Raw genomic sequence first — 8,968 nt, 5'->3', positions numbered from 1 at the left:
AAACAGAAAAGAAAAATCATAAAAGACTGTCTGAAGCTGAACTGTTTACATTAAGACATGGAAAGAAAATATTTTTAACTCTTGAATCTTTTGTCAGTAGTTGGGTAGTTGGAGAAATTGTACATACACACACATACAGATAAATAGATAGAGAGTACATTATGTGTTATATCAGAAGAGATGATATTCACATGCAAAAAAATTAAATTAAATTAAAATTAAGGGGTGAAGGAGGAAAATTTCAGAAAGAGAAAAGAATTAATGGAATGGAGCAGGCTATATCTCATAAAAGAGAAAAGAAAAACGTTATTCAATGGAGGAGATAAGGGAGAAGTTAGGGAGGGGAAAAATAAAGCTATTCTCCCCATGTGTGCCTGAAGGAGGGAATAACATGCTCACTAAATTTGGTATGAAAATGTATATCACATGACAGGAAAGTAAGAGAGAAGGCAATAAGTGGAGTGAGCTGAATGTTAGAAGCGAGGGCAAATGGGAGAAGGGAGTCACTAAAAATAAACATTTTCGACAAGGGACAAGGTCAATTTGCAGGAGGGAAAAATAAGGGGGGATAGGGTAGGTCAGAGGGCAGTATAATTAGTATTACACAACATGATTATTATGGAAGTCTTTTGCAAAACAACACATATTTAGTCTATATTGAAATGCTTACTTTCTCAGTAGGGCTGGGGAGGAAGCAGGGGGAGTGAAAAAAGTTGGAATTCAAAATATTAGAAATGAATGTTGAGAATTTTTATTGCATGTAATCGGGAAATAAGAACTACAGGGAATGGGGTATGGAAATTTATCTCGCCCTGCAAGAAAAGAGAGAAGATGGGGATAGATAAGGGGTGGGTTGTGATAGAGGGGAGGGTACTTTGAGAGAAGGAGTAAGCAGAATGCAAGGTATTAGGGAGTGGGGGGAGGGGAGTGATGGGGAGAAAAAATGGACATGTTACAAAGTGAGGTAAAACCAATTAGTATTAAAACAATAGACTGAATTAATTACTGAATTAATTAATTAATGACATCTTTAGTTTGGAGAAAAGAATTTCAGTCTAAATTTCCTAGAGGAAGGTAACCTCAGTTAAAATTTGGCATTGATGGAAAAGTCAAGGTTTTAAATGTAAATTAGATTTTATGATTGCCATTTCATCAGGAACTAGAACATGTATAGAAAGGCATGTAAGCCACTTAAGATTTGCTTCAAAAGATGTTCCTTAGCCAAAGTGAAACTATAACCATATTTGAAACGTGGTTATCAGAACTTACCATTTTTAGATGTTATGGGACTATTAAGTGACTGTTCTTCTGAGTTTAACTCCAGGTATGGGTAGCAAGAAAGGCAATCTGAGCCTCCAATCCATGATGCCAGTAAGCTGATGAGATGCTGGTATGAACTGCATAGGTGATCTCAAGGGAAGGGTAGGCTGTTCAGTTTCCTCACAAAGACCTGGTAGAATTTAAGTCTGACTGAATGCAAGCGGATAATCTAATCTTGACTGAAAGTGACATGAAGTTGGTGAGATATTGTATCCCTGCAATGTCCTTACTATTGGTAGCAATTTCCTATAGTCACAAGGTTAGTAAGCTTAATACAAGATCTATTCAATTATAGATTATGGGTAGAAGAACATCCTAGGTTGTCTAAAATTAAGCTTTTAGGCATAAGACTTTAGACTAACAACAATAAGTTAGGGTCCTTTAATTCTTAGTAATACTGTGGAGACAAATAGGTCAAGAGATTGTGAAGTTAGCAACGTAAATATTATTTGTGTCTCAGTTGGTTAATGTTTAAAAAAAAAATTTTGTGGTCCATATTGCAAATGCTTTAAAAAGAAGTATCACCTGACCAAAAGTTTGAATTGTTTTATGTGTTACAAACTGTGTTAAAAATAAATAATAAAAAAGTAACAAAAAAAAGATAAAAGGAATTGGAATATGATATATTGTAAGGCAAAGGAGCTGGGACTACAACTAATGATTAATTATCCAGTAAAGTTTATCATAATATTTCAGGGAAGGTCGTGGAGATTCAATGAAAGAAGGGATTTCTAGACCCTCCTGATGAAAAGATCAGAACACAGTAGAAAATTCAATGTTCAAATGCAAGTCTCAAGAGAAGCGTGAAACGGTAAAATGGGGAAAAAAAAACAAAAAAACTTGTTACTCAATATATGCAAATTGTTTACATCCCCAGAAGGAACATAAGAGCAGTTAATCATGAGAATTGAATATTTATTATGAAATATAACGGGAATATACATAGATAGAACGAGGGGTATAAATTAAATGATGTGACGATAGCAAATGTTATTTAAGAGTGTAAAGGGATTGTAATTAGAGATGTGAAAAGAAGGAGGCAGACAACCATAAATTCCATAACAGGAAAAGTCACAAAACTTTATTATGGTAGAGGGAAAGAGGGGAGGGAGATGTTCAGTGTTTCAGGGGTACTGTCATCTGAGTGTATTCAAAGAGGGTACAAAAAAACATGCTTAAGTATAGAAATACAATTAGTTCTATAGGCAGTAGGAGGGAAAGGGGAAGAGAAAAGGGAGGGGAGGCTAAAAGGATGGGAAGAAGTAGTAAGGGAAAAGGGAATTAAAAGTCAGGAGGGATAAAAGAGGGAAGGGAACACTGAGGCAGGAAGTGCTCAAAAATTAAAATTACTGTGTAGAGGAAGAGAGAAGGGAAAACTAAAAGCAGAAACAAGGGGAAATGGGAAGGAGAGAAAGATACAGAGAGTAATCACAACTGTGAATGTGAAATGAATGAACTCTCCCATAAAAAGGAGATGGATAGGGGCGGAGCCAAGATGGCGAAGTAGAAAGACGCACATACACATAGCTCCGAACCCACAAACCACAGAACGGCAGAGGGGACTAACCCAGGGCCAATTCTGCACCCAGAGACTTCGGAATATTGGAGCGAGGGAGATTTCTGTTCTGGAGAGACCTGCAAACCTCTCGCGGGGGGACCTTCGAACTGGGGACTGGGCGCCGGGGCGGGAAGAGGAGAGCAGCCCTGCCGTGGCAGCGACACTGTGGGAAAGAGGGAGTCTCCAGCGGCTACACGGGTCGCCCCACCCACAGAGGGACCTGCAAACCTCTCCCAAAAGGTCCGTCGCGCTGCAGACACGGTGCCCAGCCCGGACCTGCGGCGGCGAAGGGGGCCGAGGCTCGAGAGACAAAGTTCTGAGAGGGATCCGGAGGCGGGATCTTCAGCAGCTGCACGGGCCCCCCACCAACAGGTGACTGAAGGGGGTAGCTGAGAGAGTCTCTTTGGCGGGTTGAGAGGGGAGTGAGGTGCCCCCATAGCTCGGGCCCCCCCGGGAGGTGGGGGCTGAGAGGCGGCTGGGGACAGGGGCTCTCCAAACTGACGGGAGCCTGGATCCATTGTGGAAGGTCTGTGCATAAACCCCCTGAGGGAATTGAGCCAGAGAGGCGGCCCTGCCCCTGACCTCAGCACCTGAGCCTAATTTAACACTGAATAGCAGCCCTGCCCCCGCCAAAAATCCTAAGGCGGGAAGCAGCATTTGAATCTCAGTCCCCAAACGCTGGCTGGGAGGACCAGGAGGCGAGGTGGGTGTGAGGAGAACATTCAGAGGTCAGGCCACTAGGTGGAGACAATGCCAAGAAAAGGGAAAAGAAATAAAACTATTGAAGGGTACTTTATCAGAGAAAAAAAACTTCCTCCCTTCCTTTCTGATGGGGAGGAACAATGCTGGCCATCAGGCAAAGACACAGAAATAGAGGACTCTGTGTCCCAGCCCACCCAATGGGCTCGGGCCATGGAAGAGCTCAAGAGGAATTTTGAAAATCAAGTTAGAGAGATGGAGGAAAGACTGGGAAGGGAAATGAGAGGGATAAGGGAGAAGCATGAAAAACAGATCAGCTCGCTGCTAAAGGAGAACCAAAAAAATCTTGAAGAAATTGGCACCTTGAGAACTAGCCTAACTCAGCTGGCAAGGGAGGTGCAAGGGGCCAATGAGGAGAAGAATGCTTTCAAAAGCAGAATTAACCAAATGGAAAAGGAGATTCAAAAGCTTACTGAAGAAAATAGATCTCTCAAATCTGGAATTGTACAGATGGAAGCTTTGGACTTTTCGAGAAAAACAGATATCTCAGAACATACCGCACAGATTCGAAAAATGGAAGATAATGTGAAATATCTTATTGGAAAAACAACTGACCTGGAAAATAGAATCAGGAGAGACAATGTAAAAATTCTGGGACTACCTGAAAACCATGATCAAAAGAAGAGCCTAGACATCATCCTCCACGAAATTATCAAGGAAAACTGCCCTGAGATCCTAGAACCAGAAGGGAAAATAAATATTCAAGGAATCCGCAGAACACCGCATGAAAGAGATCCAAAAAGAGAAACTCCTAGGAGCATTGTGGCCAAATTACAAAATTCCCAGGTAAAGTAGAAAATATTGCAAGTAGCCAGAAAAAACAATTCAAGTATTGTGGATATACAGTTAGGATAGTACAAGATCTGGCACCTTCTACATTGAGGGATAGAAGGGAATGGAATAGGATATTCCAGAAGTCAAAGAAACTAGGACTGAAGCCGAGAATCACCTACCCAGCAAAACTGAGTATAATACTTCAGGAGAAAAAATGGTCTTTCAATGAAATAGAAGACTTTCAAATTTTCCTGATGAAAAGACCAGAGCTGGAAAGAAAATTTGACTTTCTAACACAAGAATGAAGAGAACCATAAAAAGGCGAACAGCAAAGAGAAATCATAAGGGACTTATTAAAGTTGAACTGTTTACATTCCTACATGGAAAGACAATATTTGTAACTCTTGAAACATTTCAGTATCTGAACACTGGGTGGGAGTACACACACACACACACACACATGCACACACGCACACATACACAGAGACAGAGTGCACAGAGTGAATTGAAGAGGATGGAATCATATACTAAAAAAAAAAATGAAATCAAGCAGTGAGAGAGAAATATTGGGAGGAGAAATGGAGAAGTTATATGGGGTAAATTATCTCTCATAAAAGAGGCAAGCAAAAGACTTATTAGTGGTGGGATAAAGAGGGGAGGCAAGAGAAAAACATGAGATCTACTCTCATCACATTCCACTAAAGGAAAGAATATAATGCACACTCATTCTGATAGGAAAACCTATCTCATAATACAGGAGAGTGGGGGACAGGGGCACAAGCAGTGTGGGGGGGAGGATAGAGGGGAGGGCATGAGGAGGAGAATGCAATACGAGGTCGACACTCATGGGGAGGGATAGGATCAAAAGAGAATAGAAGTAATGGGGGACAGGATAGAATGGAGGGAAATATAGTTAGTCCTATACAACACAACTAGTATGGAAATCATTTGCAAAACTAAACAGATATGGCCTATATTGAATTGCCTGTCTTCCAAGGGGAAGGGGTGGAGAGGGAGGGAGCTAAAGAAGTTGGAATTCAAAGTGTTAGGACCAAATGTAATGTTCTTACCACTGGGTAACAAGAAACACAGGTTAAGGGGTCAAGAAAGCTATCTGGCCCTACAGGACAAAAGAGAAGACGGAGACAAGGGCAGGGAGGGAGGATAGAGGAGAGAGCAATTAGGTCACAGGGGCAATTAGAAAACTTGGGTCTGGGGGGGGAGGGGACAAAAGGGGAGAAAATTTGTAACCCAAAATTGTGTGAAAATAAATGTTAAAAGCTTAATTAAAAAAAAGGAGATGGATAGCAAAATGGATTAAAAAACATAATCCAACAATATGTGTTTTACAAGAAACAAATTTGAAATGGGGACATACACACAGAGGAAAGGTAAAAGGTTGGAGAAGAATATTTTGTGCTTCATCTGGTCTAAAATAGCAGGCATAGCAATCCTAATCTCAGACAAAGCAAAAGCAGAAATAGGTCTAATCAAAAGATATAAGGAATGAAACTATATCTTGCTAAAAGGCACCATAGACAACAAAGCAATTTCATTACTAAACATATAGGCTCCAAATGGCACAGCAGAAATTAAGGGAGTTACAGGAAGAAATAGACAGCAAAGCTGTACTAGTAGGGGAACTCAATCTCTCCCTCTCTGAACTTGATAAATCTCCCTTCAAAATAAATAAGAAAGAAGTCGAGGAGTTGAATAAAACTCTGGATAAGGTAGATATGGTAGATCCCTGGGGAAAATTGAATGGGGATAGAAACGAATATACCTTTTTCTCAACAGTACATGGCACAGATACAGAAACTGACCACTTACTATGCCATAAAAACCTCACAATCCAGAGCAGATTGACAGAGATAGTCAATACAGCCTTCACAGATTGTAATGCAATAAAATTATATGTAATCAAAGAGCATGAAAAGATAAACCAAAAACTAATTGGAAACTAAACAATCTAATCCTGAAGAATAAATGAGTTTAACAACGAATTCTAGAGACAATCAGCAGTTACAATCAAGAGAAAGACAACAATGAGACAACCTACCAAGTCTTATTGGATAGTTCAAAAACAGTTCTTAGGGGAAGTTTTATATTGCTGAATGCCTACAAGAATAAAATAGAGGAAGAGGATCTCAATGAACTGGGCATGCAGCTGAAAAAGATCAAAAAATAAAAAGTGAAAATCTCCAAGTAAATACCAAATTAGAAATACTGAAAACCAAAGGAGAGATTAACAAAATTGAAATTAAGGCAATTATTGAACTAAAAAAAATATTAAAAGTTGGTTTCATGAAAAAAAAATCAATATAATTGAGAAAACTTTGGTCAATTTCATTAAGAAGAAGAAAAAAAACAAATTACCAATATCAAAAATGGAAAGGATGAACTCACCTCCAATGAGGAGATACTTGAAATAATAATTAAAAATTACTTTGCCCAATTGTATTCCCATAATCTACAATATAAATGATCTACTTGATTATTTTAAAAAAATATAAATTGGCAGGAAGAGCTAAGGTGGCAGTGAGAGCATTTACTAACCTAAGCTCTAAGACAAACTCCTTCAGATACATCTAAAAATAGAAGGTTTTGGAGTTTTAGAGTGTGAACCAAGTTTTGGAGGTGCAGAATCCAAAAGGAGACAGATGGTTGCAGATTCAGAGACCAGGACACACTGGAAGATCCACAGGAAGGATCTGCTCCTCCAGGGTGAGCCCACAGCACACAGCACAGTGCATCTCACAGCAGCCTGGCTAGATGAGAGACCCCCAGAATGGCCTCAGGCAGCACTAGTAGGGCAGAAAGGCAGACTGGCAGCCCAGGGCAGGAGACCAACAGAGCTGAATGAGTGACAGCCATTGAGCCCCAGGTATCAGCTGCAGCTGCTTCTGAGACTTTCAACCCACAGATTAAACAACTGTAAGTCACCTACTTGATCTTCTGGGACCCAAAATGGGGGAGAGATTGGTGAATGCTCTCTCCCCCTCCCCTCATTGACTTCAAAAAAACCCATAAAATATTTCCCCAGAAAAATCCTGGATCAGTGGGAACAGTTGAAGGGGCAAACAGTCTCCCAGCACCTCAGGCTAGGAAAATATCTAAGAGGTATTTCTCTAAAAGCCACAGGGTCTAACTGGAAGGAGAGGAGCCCCAGGGGCAGTGGAAACTTGCACTATGACCCAGACATGTCTCAGTTCTAGCAGAGGAGTTCCAGGCATGGTGAAAACTCCCACTAGGAACCAGGCATGCCACAGCACTAGGAGAGGATCTTCAGGGGAGGTGGAAACTTGCCCTAGGACCCAGGAGTGAGCTGAGCTTGCTTTTACTCTAGCTCACCTGAGGAGATCTCCTGTGACCAGACAACCCCAGCCCCACACATAACTAGCAAGCACCAGTGCTAAACCCGGAAACATATAAAAAAAGGGAAAACAAAAGCACCTGCCCTTAGCTTTCCCACTCCAGCAGCTCAACAGAGTCTCCAGCTTCTATCTGAAAGAACCAGAGGCCACAACATAAAAAGCCTCACCATTATGAGCAAGAAGAAGTAAAGCCAAAAGGAAAGACCATAGGATCATTCTATGGGGAGTAGGACCAAAACACGAATACCAAGGAGATGAATAGTGAGACTGTACCCCCATCTGAAATTTCAGAAGGGACTTTGAATTGCTTCTATGCACAAACCCTTCTTCTGGTACAGTTGAAGAAGGAAATAGAAGAAAAACTGGCCAATGATTTTAAAAGTACAAAAGAAGAATTCACTGAAGGAGAATTGAACAAATTGAAAAGGAAGTACAAAAGCTAACTGGGAAAATAAGACAAATGGAAAAGGAAGTACAAAAACTTACTGGAGAAAATAATTCCTTAAAAGGACTAATTGGATAGATGGAAAAGAAGATGCAAAAGTTAACTAAAGAAAACAATTTGATGAAAATTAGAATTCTTCAAGTAGAAGCTAAAGACTCTATGAGATATGAAGAATCAGTCAAACAAAATCAAAAGAGTGCAAAGACAGAAGAAAATGTAAAATATCTAATTAGAAAAACAACTAACCTGGAAAGTAGATCCAGGAGAGAAAATTTAAGAATTATTGGCCTAGCAGAAAGCCATGATGAAAAAAAAAAAAGAATCTGGAAGATATCTTCGAAGAAATCATCAAGGAAAACTGCCCAGAAGTGCTAGATTCAGAGGACATAATACTCATTGAAAGAATCCCTCGTTCACCTCCTACAAGGGATCTGAAACTAAAAACACCAAGAAATATTGTTGTCAAATTCCAGAACTATCAAGTGATGGAGAAAATACCACAGGCAGCCAGAAAGAAATCATTCAAATATTGGGAAGCTACAATCAGGATCAGACAGAACCTTGCAATTTCTACATGAAAAGATCAAAAGAATTGAAATCTGATATTCCATAAGGCAAGGGAGCTGGGACTACAACAAAGGATTAATTACTCAGCAAAGTTCAGCATAACATTTCAGCAAGGAGATAGACATTCAACGAAATAAGGAATTTCTAGACCCTCCTGAAAAAAAAAATAAA

The sequence above is a fragment of the Notamacropus eugenii genome, chromosome 4 (genome assembly GCF_028372415.1).
Source record: "Notamacropus eugenii isolate mMacEug1 chromosome 4, mMacEug1.pri_v2, whole genome shotgun sequence".
In the NCBI taxonomy this organism is placed as follows: domain Eukaryota; kingdom Metazoa; phylum Chordata; class Mammalia; order Diprotodontia; family Macropodidae; genus Notamacropus; species Notamacropus eugenii.
Note: the sequence above shows the minus strand (reverse complement) of the source record.